The sequence below is a fragment of the Mus caroli genome, unplaced genomic scaffold, assembly GCF_978045245.1.
Source record: "Mus caroli unplaced genomic scaffold, Mus_caroli_1 scaffold_2, whole genome shotgun sequence".
Classification (NCBI taxonomy): Eukaryota; Metazoa; Chordata; class Mammalia; order Rodentia; family Muridae; genus Mus; species Mus caroli.
Window position 1 is genome coordinate 157,219,284 of NW_028227257.1, and position 22,182 is coordinate 157,241,465.

General features: G+C 37.5%; 1 pseudogene; it reads right to left on the bottom strand.

Moving 5' to 3' along the window:
- Positions 1-5,385: 5,385 nt before the first annotated feature.
- Positions 5,386-22,182, bottom strand: part of LOC110289976 (cyclin-Y-like protein 1 pseudogene) — a 52,609-nt pseudogene continuing 35,812 nt past the window's right edge.

Here is a 22,182-nt window from a genome sequence, read left to right on the forward strand (position 1 = left end):
GGAAGGATGGGGGAGAATTTACTTCCATCTTTTGTTATTGCAAAATAACTTCAACTGCTTTTCCTCATATATTCATTCTGGCAATTCCTCATTGCTGACCCTCCGAATGAAAAGCCTTAGTGACCCTGGGGCAGAAAAAAACACTCACAAGAGTTTAAAAATTCCAAATACTCATGAGACTATGTTCTTCTGTAAGATGGATTTAAGATTTAAATTAATACATTGCACACAAATTTTTATAATTGTATTACCAAGATGCTTAAGTCTGAACAAGAATCTTTTTGTTATGGACACTGAAACAGAAATGATAAGGTATTAATAATCTAGACACAGGATATTGTCAATATTTCAAAAGCACATGGACAAAAGTAAATTACCCCCTTCATGTGTGTGTGTGTGTGTGTGTGTAAGTGTGTAAGTGTGTAAGTGTGTAAGTGTGTATGTGTTGTTAGGGGTTCAACATGGGGTCCTGCACATGCTAGGCAGACTGTATATCCCCTGATCTCCTCTAAGGCTGAAGCTTGCCATCCTCCTGAGTATCTGGGATTATAGGCTTGTACAACTTAGGCAGCTCTTTCTTTAAGTTGTGAAAGTTCTTCTATGATTTTGTGGAAATATTTTCTGGGCTTTGAAGCTAGGACTCTTCATCTTCTTCTATTCCTATTATTCTTAGGTTAGGTCTTTTCATAGTATCCCAGATTTCCTGGATGTATTATGTCAGTAATTTTTCAGATTTAATTTTTCTTTGACTGATGTATGAATTTCTTCTAGTGTATCTTCTACACCCAAGAGTCTCTCTTGGATCTTTTATATTCTTTTGGTGATGCTCGCATTGTTTGTTCCTGTTCTCTTCACTAGGTTTTCCATCTTCAGAATTCTCTCAGGTTGTGTTTTCTTTACTGTTTCTATTTCCATTCTCAGGTCTTGAACAGTTTTATTTCCTTCACCTGATCAATTGTATTTTCCTATATTTCTTTAAGGGATTTGTTTGTTCCTGTTTAAACCTCTACCTGTTTGATGGTATTTTGTGTATTTCCTTAAGGGACTTGTTAATTTCCTCTTTAAAGTCCTCTATCATCTTCATAGGAGTGGATTAAAAGTTATTTCTTGGGTGTCAATTATGTTAGGATACCCAGGGCTTGCGTGCTGTCATAGAGTAGCTGCGCTCTGAAGGTGTCCCATAGCCTTGGCTTTTGTTGATTGTGTTCTTTTGAGGGTTTTTGGCCATCTGCGTGGCCTTGGTCCCTGGATATTTCTGTTGTAGTCTTTGGAGGAGGGTTAACCTAAATTTTCGTGGTGTGAGACACAGGATATCCTTGGACTGTATGCTTCCAGATCAGCAGGTCAGTATGGTTCAGGATATGCAGTTTTTATGCTTCAGGATCTGCAGTTCTATATGGTCCAGGATCTGCAGATCTGATGATGATGGGTGGAGAGATAGAAGGAGAATCTTATTAACATTTAAATTAATAGACTAGACGAAACATAATCGTCATAGTGTGGCGATCATCCAATTGGTTGAAGTACTCCTATCAAAATGCCAAGGTTTTACTGGGTGGTGGTGGTGCACGCCTTTAATCCCAGCACTTGGGAGGCAGAGGCAGGTAGATTTTTGAGTTTGAGGCCAGTCTGGTCTACAGAGCAAGTTCCAGGACAGCCAGGGCTACACAGAGAAACCCTGTCTCAAAAATACAAACAAACAAACAAAAAATACCAAGGTTTTATAAAGAAGCAGGAATTTGAACTAGTGAATGTGCTTTGAAATTTTTAAATTTTCAACCTACCTGGACTATATCTAATCCCTCATAAATTATAGCCTAGTCCTTTGTTTATAAATTTCAGACTTGCTAGCATTTATATCTATGTAAGCCAAATCCATTCATCTCATTGCATGTGTGTGATAGATCTTCTTCTTCAGGGAGATATGTTTCTGGACATCCATTATATACTTAAAACCATGAGTGTGTGTGTGTATATATATATATGTGTATATATGTGTATATATATATATGTGTGTATGTGTGTGTGTGATTTTGTAATTACCATAATATAGTATAATTTATTATAACTCACTGGAATTAAAATTACATGAATATCATGTATTTATGTTGTGATGACATGGTATGTGGTGAGATTAAGTCATGTGAATGATGGTGCACTTTTCATATTCAATGAATATAGCATTCTATTTTTAATATATTAGAAGATAATTTTATGTATATGAATGTTATGCCTGAATGTATATATGTGCATGTCTGGTACCATAATGGCCAAAAGAGAGCATAGAATCCAATTCAACTGAAGGTACTGATGGTTATGAATGGCCATGTGAATACTAAGAATCAAACCTTCTAGGTCCTTTAGAAGAATTGCCAGTGTTCTAAGCTGCTATCTCCAGGTATGACGTTTACAAATAAAGGAAGTAGTTTCTAGTTTCTCTTCCAAATATCTGAATTGATAGCATCACTATTCGTCCAAATTTTGGGGACAACTATGAAGTAAAATAAGGGGTATTTGGTTATGTTTTATTTAATGACTAAGCAGTATATGCATAGTACAAATGTGAGAGAGGAAAATTTGACTTCTGTGTATGGTAAAGATTTATTCATGATACTCAGATTATCCCTAAATTTAAACTGTCTGAAATATTTTATTTACAATGTTTAAGTGTAATGCTTATGGTCTACAGTTGCTCATAGGTAACTGTAAACACACAAAGAAAATGTTTTAAATAAGGGAGGCCTTAATATATTGCTAGTTATGTTTCTTCACAGGACCTGGATTAATAAAAACACAAAAAGTACAAGTGATATAGCATGCTGTGTTCACTTCCACTCCCAATGCTTACGTGTCCAAGGAAGAAGAGCTTGAGTTTGAGCCCAGATTAGACTATGTGACAATGTGTAGACAGTCTGGCTTACAAAGTGAGATCTTGCTCCCTCCCCACAAAAAAATAGAAACAACAAAAATAATAAAAGGAGATAGTTGTATTATGATTACTCCCATCAACTTGTTTAACAATTCGTTTTATTTTTATTACTACCTTTTTACTTTCATAAGTGGCTTTAACAATGCAGAGACCACATTTAGAAAACTAAGGAATTTGTGTGTGGTTTATTTTGAATTTTCTCTCAGCATTCAATTATTTCTTTGAAATAAATGCAGCTAAATTTCTACACACACACACACACACACACACACACACACACACACACACACTTTCATGCTTAGCAGTTCCTTCAAATGCAGTATGGTGATATCGTCTTCAAGGTAGCCTGGTCTGGTTCCCATTCTTGCTTTTGGTTCTATGGTGTGTGTGTGCGTGTGTGTATCTACATGTACACATTTTCTTGTTTTTAGTTTACTGCTATATAAATGTGTATAAATACATATATTCATTTTCTTTGTTACAGTTACAGTTGCTCTATTGCAACACCATGGCAAAAGCAACTTGGAGAGGAAAGGGTTAACTACACTTCTATTTCTTTATCTCTGTTTATCACTGAAGGAGGTCAGGGCAAGGACTCAAGCAGGGAAAGGAACTAGAGGTAAGAGCTGATACAGAAACCATAGAAAAATACTGTTTACTGGCTTGCACTATATGACTTGCTTAGCCTACTTAAGACAGGCTGTTTTCTTCCCACTGGAAGCTGTCAGAATAATGACTCAGATTCAAAATATATATATTAACAAATACCTATGCCATTTAGCTAGTGTCATTCTCTGACTAGCTAATAATTTCAAATAACCCATTTATATTAATCTACATTCTGCCAAATGTTTGGTTACCTCTGCTCAAGTACCATGTGTCCTCACCTTTCCCCTACTTACTCTTCCCATACCTGAAACTATCCCAGAATTCTTTCTGCCCCCTGAATGTCCTACCATCTATCTATCTTTTGTATAGGCCACAGATTTTGAATAGACAGGAGATTCATCTGTACAATACATAAGATAGTCTCTCTAAATGGTCATCACATTTGATGCAGAAAAAGCCTCTCACAAAATCCAACACCCCTTCATGTTAAAAATCTTGAAGAGATCAGGGACACAAGGTGCATATATAAGCATAATAAAAGCAATATATAACAAACAAATGGCCAACATCAAATTAAATGGAGAGAAATTTAAAACAATTTCACTCAAATCAGGAACAAGAAAAAGCTATCCACCCTCTCTAAATCTATGCAATATAGATTAAGGGAATAGAAACTAAAAAGGAAGGAGTCAAAGTATCACTATTGGCAGATGAAGAGTATACATAAGTGACCACAAAAATCCTACCAGAGAACTTCTATATCTGATAAACACTTTCAGCTAAATGGTTGAATACAAAATTAACTCAAAAGAATCAATAGTCCCTTCTTAATACAAACAATAAATGAGAAGGAATTAGGGAAACAACACACTTCACAATAGTAACAAATAATATAAAATATATTGGTGTAACTCTAACCGACCAGGGAAAAACATCTAAGACAAGAATTTCAAGTCTCTGAAGAAAGACATTGAGGGAGATATCAAAAGATGGAAGGATCTCCCAGGCTCATGAATCAGTAGGATTAGCATAATAAAACTTGATATTTTACTGAAAAGCAATCTACAGATTCAATGCAATTCCCATCAAAATTCCAAAACAAAATTTTAAAGACCTTAAAAGCCATTATTTTTTATTAATTTTATTAGATATTCTCTTTATTTCAAATGTTATCCCCTTTCCTAGTTTCCCCTCCAAAAATCCCCTATCCTCTTGCCCCTCCCCCTGCTCCCCAACCCACCCACTCCCATTCCTGGTCCTGGCATTCCTCTATATTGGAGAATAGAGCCTTCACAGGACCAAGGGCTTCTCCTACCATTGATGACCAACTAGGCCATCCTCTGCTACAAATATAGCTAGGGCCACAAGTTATATGGTTAGTATCTTTAAAGTCTAAAAATCTGATCCAGGCATGGTAATCCCAGCATTTAGGAGGTAGAGGCAGGAAGACAGGAGTTCAAGGACAGCCTCAATCATATACTTAGTTTGAGGCCAGCCCAGGCTATGTAAGACCCTGTCTCAAACAAAAGTCTAACAATTGAAACAATTTAAAAACCTCACATATTTCACACCCATTGGCCTACATGGTAAGCAGTATCTGTGTAGTCAGCGCTTTTGCTGTGGAGTGGTTTCTGTAACCGTTTACATTACAAAGGACAGAGAGTTGTTGCTTTGACAAGGTCCCATTCTTTCCTATGGAGTCAGCAGTCACTGTCCAGAGTCTCTTGAATCCGAGGTCTTCGCATACCGTGGAGTCCCACCTCTGCTGCTCTCTGATCAGGAGAGGTGCTGTTGCTCCAGACTGTCTATGAGGAGTCCCTGGTGTTCTTACTCCTCGAGTCTCTCTCTTAAGAGAGGATGGCATTAGAGTGCTGAATACCAATGAAATTATCAGTGCTTAAAGATCTTCTCATAGCAACTCTACAAAAGTCTTTGTATTTGTCTTCACACAATCTTGAAATGGCCTCTAGGTTCTGTGTTCTTTCTTTGCTGAGAGGAGCAAACAGAAAGTCCAGGTTGTTGTCATCTGCTAAGGAGCAAAGGTCAAAGTAGTATTTGGCATAAACACTGGCAGGAACATTAATATTAAACTGGAGTAGCTCCAAGAAATGCCTTTCCATCTCATTCATGTCCTCAACCGTAATGTCCTTGAGGATCTGGCAGTAGTCTACATTCCATGCAGCCTGATCATCCCAACCCTTGGAGGCAAGAAGAATGGCTCCCAGAACAATTCTTTTCCAGTTGGTGGGACAAATGTCGATCTCAGCTTAAGTTAGGAGCCTCTCTAAGTAAACCAACGTCACTATTGCACATTCTGCTGTCAGCTGTGCAGCACTAAAAAGCGTAGGAACAAAAGTGTAAATAAATTTGTATTCAGGGTCATGCTTAAAGTACTCCTCTGGAACTTTCTCTCTTGTGAGAAATGTCCAAGGATTTATTTGCATCTGTTTTTATGTGGTAATATATTGCTAAGGTCACACATTTTATTGCGATTCTAAGGTTAGGCTGGCTGACTGTGCTGTCATCTAGAAATATTGTTGAGCATGAGCTATACTTTTTAGTAAGCTGCCCTAGAAATACATGGTTTAAATGGTTGCTCTTCCTCTTTTCACGCACATCCGTTTGAGATTTGCTGAGGAAAATTGTGCTTGCCCTCGGGTGGTTGGAAGAGTTTGATTCCAAAACTAGATGCTGCAGGTGGTGGCCCTCGAGGGCTCTGAAATCCAACTCAGCGGGCTCCATGGCTGCAGCGGGTGCTGGCGCTACCGCAACCTCGTCCCCAGCTGCCGCCTCGTAGACCTCAGACTCTTAGTCAGGCTTTGCCAGCCCCAGCGCCGGCCCAGCTTGGGACTGGCATTGGGGGACCAGCAACAGGTCAGCGTGTTCCCTATGGGGAGCGTCTGCTCCGCTCTGCCAACGCCTGCACCTCTGCTCGCCCTGACTCTGTGCCCGCCCCCTCCCCCAAAAATGGCTTGCCGCTGCCTCCACACCACAGCGGACTAGTCTCTTAATATTCTCTCTTTATTTAGTGCATTTGTTGTTCTGATTATTATGTGTTGGGAGGAATTTTTTTTTTCTGGTCCAGTCTATTTGGAGTTCTGTAGGCTTTTTGTATGTTCATGGGCATCTCTTTCTTTACGTTAGAAAAGTTCTCTTCTATAATTTTGTTGAAATATTTACTGACCCTTTAAGTTGAAAATCTTCATTCTCAGCCAGGCAGTGGTGGCACATGCCTTTAATCCCAGCACTTGGGAGGCAGAGGCAGGTGTATTTCTGAGTTCAAGGCCAGCCTGGTCTACAGGACAGCCAGAGCTACACAAAGAAACCCTGTCTTGAGAAAAACAACAAACAAACAAACAAACAAAAACCTTCATTCTCATCTATTCCTATTATCCTTATGTTTGGTCTTCTCACTGAGTTCTGGTTTTCCTGGATGCTTTGAGTTAGGATCTTTTTGCATTTTGCATTTTCTTTGATTGTTGTGTCCATGGTTTCTTTGGAATCTTCTGCACCTGAGATTCTCTCTTCCATCTCTTATATTTTGTTGCTGATGCTCGCATCTATGGTTCCTGATTTCTTTCCTAGGATTTCTATCTCTAGAGTTATCTCCCTTTCTGATTGCTTTATTGTTTCTACTTCCATTTTTACATCCTGGATGATTTTGTTCAAGTCTTTCACCCGTTTGGTAGTGTTTTCCTGTAACTCTCTAAGGGATTTTTGTGTTTCCTCTTTAAAGGCTTCTAGCTGTTTACCTGTGTTTTCTTGTATTTCCTTCTTAAAGTCCTCCATCATCATCATGAGAAGTGACTTTAGATCCATGTCTTGCTTTGCTGGTGTGATGGTGTATCCAGGACTCGGTATGGTGGGAGAGTTTGGTTCTGATGATGCCAAGTAACCTTGGTTTCTGTGCTTCTGATCTTAAGCTTGCCTCCTGCCATCTGATTTTCTCAATTGCTTGCTGCCCTCAATATATATGATTGGAGCCTGTCCTTCCTATAATCCCAGTTGATTCAGGATTCCTCAGAGTCCACCTTTATCTGTGATCCTGTGATTCTGGGCTCCTGTGAACCTGAGATTCTGGATATATCAGAGTTCTTGGCAGTCAAGCTTCCTCTGAGACCCTGAGATCCTGATATGACGAAGCTTCTGTTATTCTGGGATCCTGGAATCCTAAATCCTGGGTGTGTTACTGCGCCTGTAAGTGGTGTCTCCTCTGAGGACTGGCGGGGGCCTGTCTGGTGTGTTTGAAACCAAGGTATTCCAGTACCTATCAGGAGGAATGTGAGCCGCTGGTCAGGCAGGGCTCCTGTGTCCTTGCTCCTGCTGTCACAGGCCCGTCACAATTGGATTGGAACCAATGTTGTGTTCCCTTCACCAGTGATCCAAAGATTGTGTGGAGAGTCCTCTGCACACCATGGGACCATCCAGAGTTTGTGCCCAAGGGAACCTGGAGCTGGCACTGACTAGCAGGGACTTGTGTCAAGTAAATAAATCTGGATCCTTTTTTATACTCTCCTTGACCTTTATCCATCCAAGGCTCTTAGTGTTTGATTTACAGTTATGCAGATTTGGCTGACCATATGGAGACCTGGAAGGTGACAGGGTCACCTGCTGAATGTCCTACGAGACCAGCACTACAACTGCAGCTTAAGGAAGTTTTCAGGTTCCGCAAATACTAGGCACTAGTCTTCCTCCATGACTTCCTGACCACGAGGCAGCTGAGATACGAAGAGCGAAAGAGCAATTCTTTTTTTGTTGTTGTTTTGTTTTTGTTTTTGTTTTTTGAGACAGGGTTTCTCTGTGTAGCCCTGGCTGTCCTGGAACTGACTTTGTAGACCAGGCTGGCCTCGAACTCAGAAATCTGCCTGCCTCTGCCTCCCGAGTACTGGGATTAAAGGTGTGCACCACCATGCCTGACGAAAGAGCAATTCTTAACTCCATATGGAAAAATTAAAAAACCCATGATAGCTAAAATAGCCATGTACAATAAAAGAGCTTTTGGAGGTATCACCATACCTGATTTCATGCTATACTAAGAGCAATATTAATAAAAACTATATAGTATTAGTTTAGAAACAGGCTGCTTAATCAATCAAATTGGATCAAAGACACAGAAATAAATGCACAAAACTACAAAGGCTTGATGTCTGACAAAGTATACAAAATCATACGATGGAAAAAATGATGGAAAAAGTACATTCAACAAATTGTGCTGATCTAACTGGATGTCTGCATGTAGAAAAATGAAAGTAGATCCATATTTATCACCCTGAACAAAACTCAAGTGGATCAAAGATCTCAATTTAAAACCAGACACACTAAATCTAAGAGATGAGAAAGTGGGGAACTACCATGAACACATTGGCATAGGAGACAACTTCCTGAACAGAATGCTATAGTTAAGGCACTAAGATGAATTAACAAATAGGACCTCTTAACACTAAACAGTTTTTATAAGGCAAAGGACACCATCAATAGGACAATACAGCAGTCTACAGAATAGGAAAAGATCTTTACCATATCTGACAGAAAAAGAAATATCCAAAATATATAGAGAAATCAAGAAATTAGACACAATCAAAGCAAATAACCTAATTAAAAACTAGATAAAAGAGCTAAACAGAGTTCTCAACAGATGAATCTCTAGTGGCCAAGAAGCACTTAAAGAAATGGTCAACCTCCTCCTTAGCTTCTTCCAGCTTTTCCCTAATTCAACCACAGGGGTCTTCAGCTTCTGTCCATTGGTTCAGTGTAAATATCTGCATCTGACTCTTTCAGGTGCTTATTGGGTCTTTTGGAGGGCATTCATGATAGTCCCCTTTATAGGACCACACCATAGCATAACTATAGGTTAGGTCTTGGGGCCTCACCTTGAGCTGGATCCCAATTTGGGCTTGTTGCTGGACTTTCTTTTCCTCAGGCTCTTCTCAAGTTTTGTCTCTGGGTGGACCCTACAAATTCCCTCTCCTCACTTTAGGGCATTTCATCTAAGGTCCTTCCCTTTGAGTCCTGAGAGTCTCTCACCTTCCAGATCTCTGGTATATTCCATGAGTCCCCCTCCCTCCTACCTTCCAGTGTTCCCTGTTTCCATTCTTTCTCCTGGCCTTCAGGGCTTCAGTCCTGTTCCCCCCACCTACCCAACACCTGATCATGTTTGCCTCTTCTCCTTCTTATCCCCTTTCTTACCCATCTCCCTTCCTCCTCTCTCTAGTGATTGCTTTCTTCTCCCTCTCAAGCGGGATTGAGGAGTCCTTATTTGGACTCCTTAATCTTCTTGAGTTCTGTGGATTGTATTCTGGGTATTCTGTACATTTTCTTTTTTGGCTAATATCCACTTATTAGTGAGTACATACCATGCATGTCCTTTTGGGTCTGAGATACCTTACTCAGGATGATATTTTTTAGTTCCATCCATTTGCCTGCAAAACTCATAATGTCCCTATAAGAAGACCAGCAGTCTCAACTAACCTGGACAAACCTCGCCCCACCCCCACCCCCAGCACTACAAGATCTCTCAGACACTGAGCCACTAACCAGGCAGCACACACCACCTGATATGAGGCTCCCAATACATATTCAGCAGAGGACTGCTGGGTCTGGACTCAGTCAGAGATGATACACCTAACCTTCAAGAGACTGGAAGCCCCAGGGGGTGGGAAGGTCTCCGTGGGGGCAAGGGTGGGGCTGGGCACATACTCATGGAGATGGTGGTTGGGGGAGAAGGTGTGGGATGTGGAACAGTCAGAGGGTGCCTGGGAGGGAGATAAAGTTTGGACTCTAAAAGAAGATTAAACAAATAAATAAAACAACAACAAAAAGTAAAGTAAAACTTTTACTAAAGGTCAAAAGTATATCAAGAAGATAATATACTAAGCTTTAATGCAAATATCATTATAAATGTGTGTTTTGAACTATGTCTTGAAGAATTAAGGAGACTTCTACATATAAGAGATAAAGCTATCAAAATGACATTTCAAGGAATTTTAGAAACTATTTTCTTATAGTCAATTTATACTTATCTCCTGATAGTATACTTTACTATCCTTTTTTTGTAAGCATGATGTATTAGTTTATCAAATGGAATCTAATTATTTTCATAAATGGTTTATTCTAGCAAAGTAACCATAAATTGATACTCCAATTCCTCATAACTGTTAAATTTCTTTACTGAATTAGTATATAACAGAATAATAACCACTATGATTTCTGTAAGTAAACAATCTTGATTTTAGTTTCCTATAACATAAACTTCAGTTTCTACCTTAATACTATTAAAAGTTAATCACTTTTTCATCATTGCATGTGTGACCTCCCTATCTTCCTGTTTGAATACCTGGTCTGCAGTTTATAGTGTTGATTCTGAAGACTTCATGACCATTAGAATGAAGAACCTTGATGAAGGAAAATGATTATTGGTGATGAGCCTTGAGGCTTTTATAGTCCAGTCTTACTTCTTATCCCTCCTGAGCTTCCTGCTGCTAACTTGTGTCCATATTAACACATTAGACTGTATTCCTAAAATGGAATGAACAATAATAAAGTCTTTCGTCCTCAAAAAAAAAAAATAGAAAGAAAGAAAAAAGAAAGAAAGAAAGAAAGAAACGTTAAACTTCCTTAGTCATCAGGAAAATGCAAATCAAAACAACTCTGAGGTTCCATCTTACACCCATTAGAAGGCTAAGATCAAAATTTCAAGTTACCACACATGCTGGCAAGGATGTAGAGGAATGGGAACACTCCTCCATTGCTAGTGGGTATAAAACGTATACAACCACTTTGGAAATCAATTTGGTAGTTTCTTAGAAAATTGAAAATAGTTCTACCATAAGACTCATCTATTCCACTCCTGGAAATGTCCCCAATAGATGTCTCACTCTACTACAGGCACACTTGCTCAACTATGTTCTTAGCAGCACTATTAATAATACCCAGAAGCTGCAAAGAGGCTAGATGATCCTCAACCATAGAATGGCTAAAAATGATATGGAACATTTAATTCTATTGAAAACAAAGACATCATAGAATTCTCAGGCAAATGGAAGGAACTAGAAAATATCATCCTGGGTGAGTGTTTTAGTGAGGGTTTTTACTGCTATGAAAAGACATCATGACCAAGGCAACTCTTTTTTTGTTTGTTTGTTTGTTTGTTTTTTGTTTTTTGAGACAGGGTTTCTCTGTGTAGCCCTGGTTGTCCTGGAACTGACTTTGTAGACCAGGCTGGCCTCGAACTCAGAAATCCACCTGCCTCTGCCTCCCGAGTGCTGGGATTAAAGGTGTGCACCACCACGCCCGGTCTCCTATAAAGGACAGCGTTTAATTTGGACTGGTTTACAGTTTTAGAAGTTTAGTCCATTATCATCATGGTGGGAAGCATCACATTGTCAAGGCAGATATAGTGCTGGAAGACTGTGGAGTTCTATATATTGATCCAAAGGCTGCAGCAGACTCCCTCATCTGCACTGGGTAGAAGTGGGCCTCACAGCACACCTCTACCATTACACATTTTCTCCAATAAGACCACACCTATTCTAACAAGAACACACCTCCTAATAGAGTTAATCCCTGTGGTCCAAACATTCAAACACATTAGTCTATGTGTTTGAAGCCAAACCTAATCAAACCACTAGAGTGAGATAACTAAGACCCAGAAAGACACACAGGGTATGTACTCACAAATAGACAATAGTCATAAAGTACAGGATAAACATGCTACAGTCCACAGATTCAAAGAAACTATGTAACAAGGAGAGTCCAAGAGAGGATACTTGAATCTCACCCAGAAGGGTAAATAAAATACTCACCAGAGATGGCTGGAGAGAGGGAACTGGGTAGAAGACAGGGTAGGGAAGGGAATGGGGATAGGAAGGGGAATATGGAGAAAGAATGGAAATCATGGGGGGGTGTATCTCTTTGAAGAGCTGGAAACTTAGGACAGATAAGGCTCTGGGAGCCTATGGGGGTGACGCTATCTGAGACTGAAGTGGTTACCTCCTGTAGCCAGGCTGGACTTCCAATGAAGGGTGGGGACATCAATCTATCCATAAACATTTTGACTCAAAATTTGTCCTGCCTACAAGATGCACAGGAATAAAGATGGAGCAGAGTTTCAGTAGACTTTCCTGTGGTCACTTTTCTGTTTCTCATCATCTACTTCTACATTCGGTTTCTACAACTGAAGAAAAGTCCACATCTTTGCCCTTACAGAATTCTCATTCAGTAACCCTATCATTAATGTCTGTATTACTGTATGATTAATCATGACTGTCATCTTGAATGGGTTGAAAATAAACTAAGAAATGGATAAAGCACACCTATTGATGTGATATAATCAATGATTTAATGTATAGTAGATTAAAATTTTATTAGATTATTGAGAGTTGGTAGAATTATGAAAGGTTGGCCTTAGTTGCATGAAATGTATCCTAAAATGTATTTTCAAAGGTCTATCGTGGCCCTGACTTCTTTTTGCTTTTCTTTCTGCTTCCTAGCAAACACAAAATGACTGCATTTCTCTGTCTTATCTTATTGCTGTCATGTGCTCTTCATCGCCACAGGCCCAAAGTAGAAATCCAGCCATGAACCTCTGAAGCCATGAACCAACTAGATATTTTCTCGCTTTAAGTTGTTTTCTCAAGTATTCATCAGAACATCAGAAAAACAATTAGCAGCATTAAAGGTAATGATTTCTGATCCAGGAAGGATGCCCATGCTGCATGAAGTCATGGATAGATGAGTTGCTAGCAGCTCAGCAGCTAGCCTTAGGAAGATAGTCTTCAGCAGACATTTCTAAAGTATTCACTTTGGGATGCTGTTCTTCTGTTAATATCCCCTGTATTATTGTTGAGGGGCTGTTTAACTGCAAGAAACCTAGGTCCTAAATTTTTTGTTTAATAGAAAATATATTTCCTTCAATTTATAACTTGCATAGACATAAATTGAAGTTTACTTCTGCACTTAGATAGTATTTAACTATGTGTTAAGTTCACCAATGATATTAATGAAAGAGGATATGTTTTTAGAGCTGAGCTGTTTTAGGGCTGATGGATATATCTATTTATCCAACTATCTATTCGTGTGTGTGTGTGTGTGTGTGTGAGAGAGAGAGAGAGAGAGAGAGAGAGAGCACATGTGTAGATGTTAGAGAACAACTAACATGACTTAGTTCTTTACTTCTGCCATGTGAGTTCAGGAACTCAGACATGCATCAAGATTGGTAGACAGTACCATACTGGCCTCTAATACTCTTTTTCTTCTTTGCAGTCCTATGTTTTTATACAATTTCTACTATCATCTTGACCAGCATCGTGTTGATCAATCCAATTTACTCTCCCTGTATTGATGTTCTCATGATCTTTTTTCATTAATGTGTGTGTGTTCTTCTTTCAATTATTAAAAGTACTTAGAAAACACTTAAAGTAAATGTTTTAAATGATTTTAATAGTAATTTATCTTTATTGAAACATTCAAATATCTAGGCATTGAAACAATTATCATTTCAAATCTGTATTTTCTCTTTTAAATACAGTAATGAATTGCCTGCACATTTAAATAGCATGTACAATATTTTCATGATATGCTCAGCTATATTCAACATGCAGCTATACTTTTCTACCAATATTGATTTGTGCTCTGTTCCATGGTTTCTATTCAGGCAGCCAAATACCTAAAAACACTATTTGGCTTCTATTTCTTATTTGACTGTTGTCCCAAAATACACATCTTGTTTGTTTCCCAGTCAGCCACGTATGTTAGCAAGATCTCTAATGTCAAGAGAATGGAAAGTAACAATGGGCTACTGAGGCTTTTCTTTGATTGGAATAATGTTATGGTATACTGGAAATGGCCTCAGTTTTTAAGAATCTTGAATCAATACAAAATAATAGATATTAGAAAGTATTTATATTCTCAGCTTCTATCTGTGCATGAGTTTTTCCCTTCTTGTTGGGAACTAAAAAGGGGACCCTGGGGATGGGGGGGGGGGAGACCCATGCCCTGCCAGAGTTTTACCTATTCTCTGGTCTGTTCGATGTGGGAGAGCTGCCAAACACCTTCCACTCATCCCTGGGTGGGCATTCAAGCCTCTGACCCACTCTTCAGGGGGTGGCCAAGGGGCAGCTCTACCTGGGATTCCTGGAGCTACTTTGCTAAAGCCCCGGTGAACCCCACTGCTACCTTGCTAAAGCCCCAGGGTTATAAGAGAGAGGGATGAGGGAAGAAGTTCCTAACACCTGTGAGAGTGAGCATAGCAGATCTTGACTGAAGCACAGGAAGGCCTTCTAACGGGAGATTAGAAATGTCTCATTAGGAGAAAGCCTGACCCATCCTCCAAGTGCAGTGGGCCTTGATGCTCAGAGACTCTCTATGGTTTTAGAGCTTTATTATAGAAATGCAGGGAGAAAGAGAGAAGGGAGAGAAAGAGGGGGGAAAGGCTAGAGAGAAAGAGAGTAAGAGAGAGGAGAAAGGAGAGGAGAAGACAAAGAGAAAGGAAAGAGGAGTGAGAGAAGTGAGAGGTAAGAGAACAAAGGACTGAGAGGTAAGAGAGTGAGGTGGGGCTAAACAGTCCTTTTTAATGGTCTTTACTGTTGCTAGGTAACTGGGGAGGAGTTTAGCCTGAAGGTCAGAAGCTTGGGCCATTGCCTATGTGACTACTGACCATGCTTCTCTTGTGGGGGCTGTGGGGGCCGGTAACTTAGGCAGGGGCCAGAGTTCCAGGAGCATAAGGGAACACCTACCATGTCATGAAGGTGAATTATCACTATCCTCAGGGTTCAGACCTCAGCTCAACTGGAGACCAGCCTGTCTGTGCAGAGCCCAATGCCCCACACCTTCTGACATACTTAATTTTGAATCTTCCTAATATTCTTGGAAAGAAACATTCTCAAATCACAGCCAAGCAAATTGATAAAGGCTTCAGCAAGTATATTAGAACCAGTTCTGTTCCAAAGCAAAGATTTGTATAACTTGGGAATGATAAATCCAGGTTCCTAGGAGTTTTTCTTCACTGCATGTGATAGTTTGGCAGGATTGCATCCCTGACCTTTGTCATCACCAGGAAAAGAGTGTTTACTGCTGTTTTACTCATGTCCCCTTTTTACATCTAAAATTACAAAGGAAGTTGGCTTGCATTCATACTTTTTGGTAGTAATTGAGAGGATGATATATAGTTGCTTTTTAATGTTAATATGAGATCTTAAATTTATTTCGTTTGGGATATAAAATGACTATTGCATTTGTAAAATTTATCTCATATTGTTGTATCATGCAGTCTATTTGGAAATCATGCATTGTGGTGAGTGCCTGTAATTTCAAGAATAAAGGAGGCTAAATAGGAGGATTTTCATTCAGAGGCAAGGCTATAGCCAGTCCTCTGCTACAACAGATTTACATTAATTCTTCAATATAAATTTGCTAAAATTTACCAGTTTTTAAAAATTACTAGACACAATGATTAAACAACAAGGCCTTGTAAGTTTTGGAACTTTAGTTTTTCCTATTTTTTCTCCAACCTTGCCAGTTTTCGGCTATTAAAGTTTCTTTTTTTCTTCTTAAGTATTCACTGCTTTCATTCTATAAATTGCAAAAAGAAAGCCACTTGGTAAAAGTTTAAAGTATGGATAAATAGCTCTAATATCTCTGCCATTGCTCCAAGCTGATATTTTTCTGTCTCCACATTGCAGTTTAAAGTTTCTAAAAATCTTGATTAGATATGATTTCAAAATAAATACTGTCAGCAACATTTTTAATGCTCTTTGAATGGGTCTCTTGGCTTTTATTAATATTTAAGTCTACCTAAAGAACTAATAAATATATGTCTGATTCTCTGATGTACAGAATGTTGAGAAGTCTAAAATTCAGAGTGTTTTCAAGCTAAAGTCTTTTAAAATTTTTACTTTATATATGTTTGTGCATTTATTTGTATGTGCACCCCCACCTCTCTCCCCGTGTGTGTATCTGTGTCTGTGTTTATGCATTTGTAGACATGCATGCATCTGCATACATAAATACTCACACATGGCATAGTGGGCATGTGGATATCAGAAGACAGCTTGCAGAAGTCGGTTCTTTCCTTTTACCATATGTATTTTAGTACCCTCATTGAGCCAACTTACCAGACTTACAAATTGAATTCTAGGTATCATTTACGAATCACTAGGTTTGAAAATGTAGCTCTATTTTACTGTATAGAATCAGTCCCATGGGGGCTCCCTGACACTGTTTGATTGTTTGCTAAATACTATATAACCACTTGCTTGCATAGGTAGAGTTCTAATTTTAATTCATTTTTACCAATGTAGTATTTTCTCCAAAATAGTATCATCATAGTTGAGATTATAGGTGGATTATCCAGGAAAGAGTGAAGGTTACCCTTTCTCACAATTTCTTCCATAATAGTAACTTAAAAAAATAAATTTAAATTCCCCACCTATTGTATTCATTTTTATTAATTGCATTATATTGAAACCAAACATCTATGTTATTTTTTCTTGCCTAATTCTGGATTACATTACAAAGTTGACAAGCAGCAGTCTGGAGGATAGCATGATTATAAAAACATAGTATTACTAGCTTAAATAACATCAAAGAACAATTAAGAACTCTATTTTTTCTCTTGATTCAATTTTGAACCTCAAAACTCAAATGGAATTGCATGGCTTTATGGCCTTTTAAAGTGATTACTGAGATCAAAAGATGCTCTCTGGTTCTGCAGAATCGGTGATTAACATTTATAAAATGCTGCATCTAATTAGCAAACTCATTTCAGTTACATGCCTTAAACGTTCTATTGTTGGTTAAATAGTACTTGACAACACTAGATTTCATTATACAATGTAATTTGTGAAATATATGATTTCAGGTTTTTCTATGTCAATTTCTCTTATTTAACATAACTTCATCAGACAAAACCATTATAAGGTCTGGACTATTAATATATTATGAAAGCAATTTATAGCCTTTATAAATATGGATAACACTGACAGAGACTTGATGTGCCAGGGTGGAGGAAACCTGAGGGGGCCCCTCTCAGAGGAGAAAGAGAGGGTAATGGGGAGAGGGTCTCAGGGAGGGTGGGACCTAAAGGGGGGCAGTGCATTGAATATAAATAAATTAATTAATTAATTAAGGATTACAGCAACAGGTCAAAAGAATTTGTTCTTCCATAATTTATACTAGGAGTAGGCTCAACTGAGTATTAACTCTGTAATTTTCACAGCTCACCAAATTAAAAAGAGCTAGATTGCTTGATAATAAAAATTAAGAGGTGAAAGAGGCACCAATGATCATCCAGTTCAAATTGTAACAAAAGCTACACCCCTCAGCTATGTAGGAAGCTAGCCATTTTATATTTTAAAATGTTCAATAATATAAAGTATCATATGTTCAAAGGGAACCTACTGCATCTCAATCCTGAGACAGAAGCTTCTCTCAGCAAAGCCTTATCTTACCTGACACCATATTGGGTCAAACCTCACTTTTGCTATCTCCACTGGGAAACTGACCACAATTCATAATCCCATTTTACTTAATTTTAAAAAAATCTGTAAGATATATTTATGCAAATATTAAATAGTAAATATGCATATCATAGTTAATTATTTTTTCAACTAGACATACTCTAGACTCATTTGAGAAGACAATATCATCAGATTTCCTGGAGTAAAGTCCTTGGGCCACTTTGATTGCATCCACATTTTTCCTGTTCATGATATAGAGTTTGCATGCTTCTAAGCAATCTGTTTTTTTTTTTTTTTTGTTTTTTTCCTAAAAGAGCTTCCTAAAGCTTAGGCAGACCAACTCTAGAATATACTGTGGAAATGACAGAGCACCCTCTCTGTATCACTTTCTCATCTTTTCATTTATACCTATAAATTGTTTCAAAATAAATTTGTAAAACTGAACATTTGTATTGTATAAGACCTTGTATGAATCTTTTAGTTCTTATTATGACTTCTAACAAATGATGTTCAGATGAAAATCTTGCTCATATCACATATTTGTAATTAGCATGACAAAAGAAACATAAAACTAAAAATAGCTTAAAGTCATAAAGTAAAACAAAGTTATAAATATTGTAATAGTGGTAAGATAGTTCTGAGTTTCTAATACATACTTATTTCTTATGCTTTAGGTTCTTTTCAGAGTATTCATACATACATTCTAGGTAAGTATACTATACAAAATTCATTAGATTTTTGTATAGCCTCTAGTTTCTTGTATAATTTTCCCAGGTTTGGATTGAGTTCCCAGAGGGCAATAACCAAGGTTTCTTTTTAGGATATGTCCACAAAAGCAGATATTTAAACATAATAAATAAGCAAATATGTTACTTGGGACATAAAAATATTGACTTTTAGGTGCTATTATAATCTCTGGGCTTTTGCTAGGACACATTTCCTGCACATCAAAACAGGCTCCTTCTCCTATCACCTGAAATAATTCTTCCTCCCTTATATCCAACTTCCAAATGCAGTACAGCCCTAAATACATTGCACCAGGCCCAAGTCAAGTGAGTCCAACAGATCATCTCCTCCACACAGTCTCCAATTCCCTTACCTAGTAGCCAGTTCCCATATCTAGTGAACTGGATTAGTCTTGATATATATATGGGGAACCATGAAAAGTATAAATCTTCAAATCATAGGCATAGATTTGGTTGAAGAATCCTGGGTCAATGGCATGGATCAATGAGATAATAGAAGAAAACTCTCTCAAACATATCTAAACAGATACAAGAAACACATAGAACACCAACTTGAGAAAACCTCCCCTGAAAAAAAAATCCACACAACAAATCATAGTTAAGATACTAAATATAGAGAACAAAGAAAAAGGATTAAAAACAAAAAAGGCACATATGATGAAAAGCTTATTGAATTATACTTTATTTCTCAAAAAAAAAACTTAAAAAGAAAATAGATCCTAGAATAACGCACTCAATTTAATGACCCTGAATGAACAACCATCACTATATCATAAGCTGCAATATCTGTCACAGTTGAAGGAGAAAGAAAACAATTTCTATGACATAAGAGGCTGTCAGAATCTGTATGTACTATACTAACACTAAACACCATGTTGGAATCATCACGTTTAACTGAAGCAAAGAAAAAGCATAGCCAAAATATTCTAGACAGAAAATAAATGAAGCAATAATTAATTAAACACAAAGTACTGCTGGCACACAAATAAAATGGTAAAAATTAAAATACATGTTTCAATAATAACATTAATAGTAATGACCTCAATTCTTCAATCAAAAGACAGAAGCTGACTGAATGTATCAAGAGAAAACAAATCTTCCTGTTTTCTATGAGAAACTCACCCTTAAAAATAGACATCACCTTAAAGTGAAAGAATGGTATCATGGATGACTAATCATAGTGCCAATAGGTTCACATATTTGAATGCTTGGACCTCAGTTGCTGGAATTGTTTGGGAAAGATTAGGATGTATGGCCTTGTTGGAGGAGGTATGTCACTGGGTCTTGAGGTTTCAAAAGCTTCCCACACTTAGCTTTCCCTTCCTTGTGATGGGTATCAGACATAAGCTTTCAGTTATCACTCCAATACCATGCCTGCCTTCTGTTATACTCACTGACACTGAGGTCATAGAATCACCCTATGGAGCTGTAAACTCTAATAAAGTCTTTAATTTATAAGTTGCCTTGATCGGGGTGGTTTCTCTCCACAGCAATAGAAAGGTAGATAACAGAGATGAAAAAAAAAGTGTTCCTTTCAAATTAAAGCAAGGAGCAAGCTGTCATTGCTATAATAAAAATCTGATGGAATAGAGTTCAAACTAAAACTATTAAGAAGAGATTAAGAGGGATGATTTATTGTAATCAAGGTATCAATTAAGTAAGAACTAATAAAAATTCAAACATAGTTGCACCAAATTGTGATATATAAAATTTAATAAAAATTATACAAGTGAAATTAAATATATAAGTATGCAAACTAACATCAGCTAATTGATAGATTCTATTTAATGTCCCCCCAAAACACTCAGCTCATCTCATAAAAAGTGAAAATGTGTCAAAATTAAATTATTTATAAAATGGATTTAACATATCTACAGAATATTCTGCTGAAATACCAAAGGCTATACAAATCTCAAACTAGCAACATTTTTTTTGTTTGTTTTGGTTTTTTTTTTTGTTGTTGTTGTTTTTCAAGATACGGTTTCTCTGTAAAGTCCTGACTGTCCTGGAACTCACTCTATAGACCAGGCTAGCCTCAAACTCAGAAATCTGCCTGCCTCTGCCTCCCATGTGCATATGCCACCACTGCCTGGCTCAAATGAGCAACTTATTAGCACACCTGAAATCTCTGGAGCAAAAAAGAAAAGATCACATCCAAAAGGAATAGAAGGCAACAAATAATAAAAATAAGACTGAAATCAATTACAAAAATCAGTGAAACAAAGAGTTGGTTCTTTAAAAAAAAAAAAAAGATAGACAAATTCTCATCCAAATTAACTAGGACAGAGAGAAACTATCTCAATTAACAAAATCAGAAATAAAAAGGAGGGCATAACAACAGAAACCAAGGAAAACAAGAACTACGACAATTATTACAAGAATTACAAGGACATTTTTTAAAAACCTCTTGTCTACCATCTTAAAAATATCAAAGAAATAGATGATTTTCTTGACATATACCACTTATCAAACTTAAGTCAAGAACAGATCAGCAATTTAAAATGAACTATGAACCCTAGAAAACAGAAGCATTCATGAAAATCCCCCCTCCCCAAAGATCAGGACCAGATCGTTTTAGCACAGAATTCTACCAGGTTGCCTACTCTTGGGGTTCTTTTATTTTTTTCAGCTCATCTTGTCTAACTTCGATATGATGGTTTTTGTTTTATTCTATTGTGTTATTTTTATTGTTATCTCTTAGAAGCCTATTCTTTGCAAATGAGACACAGAAAGGGATTTAACCCATATGGGAAAGGAGCTTGAGAGGAAAGGGGAGGATTATATTGTACTAGAAAAGAATCTATATTTAATAAAAGGAAGAAAAGCCAAACACATAATATAAAAATAATAACTAAACTAAGTAATTCAAATAAAGTAATAATCCAAATTTACAGAATCAGAAATAAATGGAAGCTTTACAAAAACACTAAAGAAATTCATAATATTCTAAAAGAATACTTTAATACACATGCCCTACATAAAATTTAAGAACAAATGAACAATTGTATAAATTCATACAAATCAATAAAATTAAACCAAGAACAGATCAACTACCTAAACAGATGGATGATAAATCAGATCAAAATAGTCTGAAAAGCAATGTGACTAAAAATGTCCAGTCATAGATAGATTCACAGCAGAATTTTATTGTTTTTACAACCAAACTTTCCTAAATTGCAAACTGGTACAACCACTCTGGAAATCGATCTGGAAGTTCCTCAGAAAAGTGCAAAGAGATCTACCTGAAGATCCAGCAATACCACTCTTGGGAATATACCCAAAAGATGTCTCACCATGCCACAGGGTTATGTTCATAGTGGCCTTGTTTGTGATAGCCAGAAGCTGGAAACAACCTAGATGTCCCAGGACAGAAGAATGGATACAGAAAATGTGTTTCATTTACACAATAGAGTAATACTCTGCTATTAAAAATGAGGACGGCCTG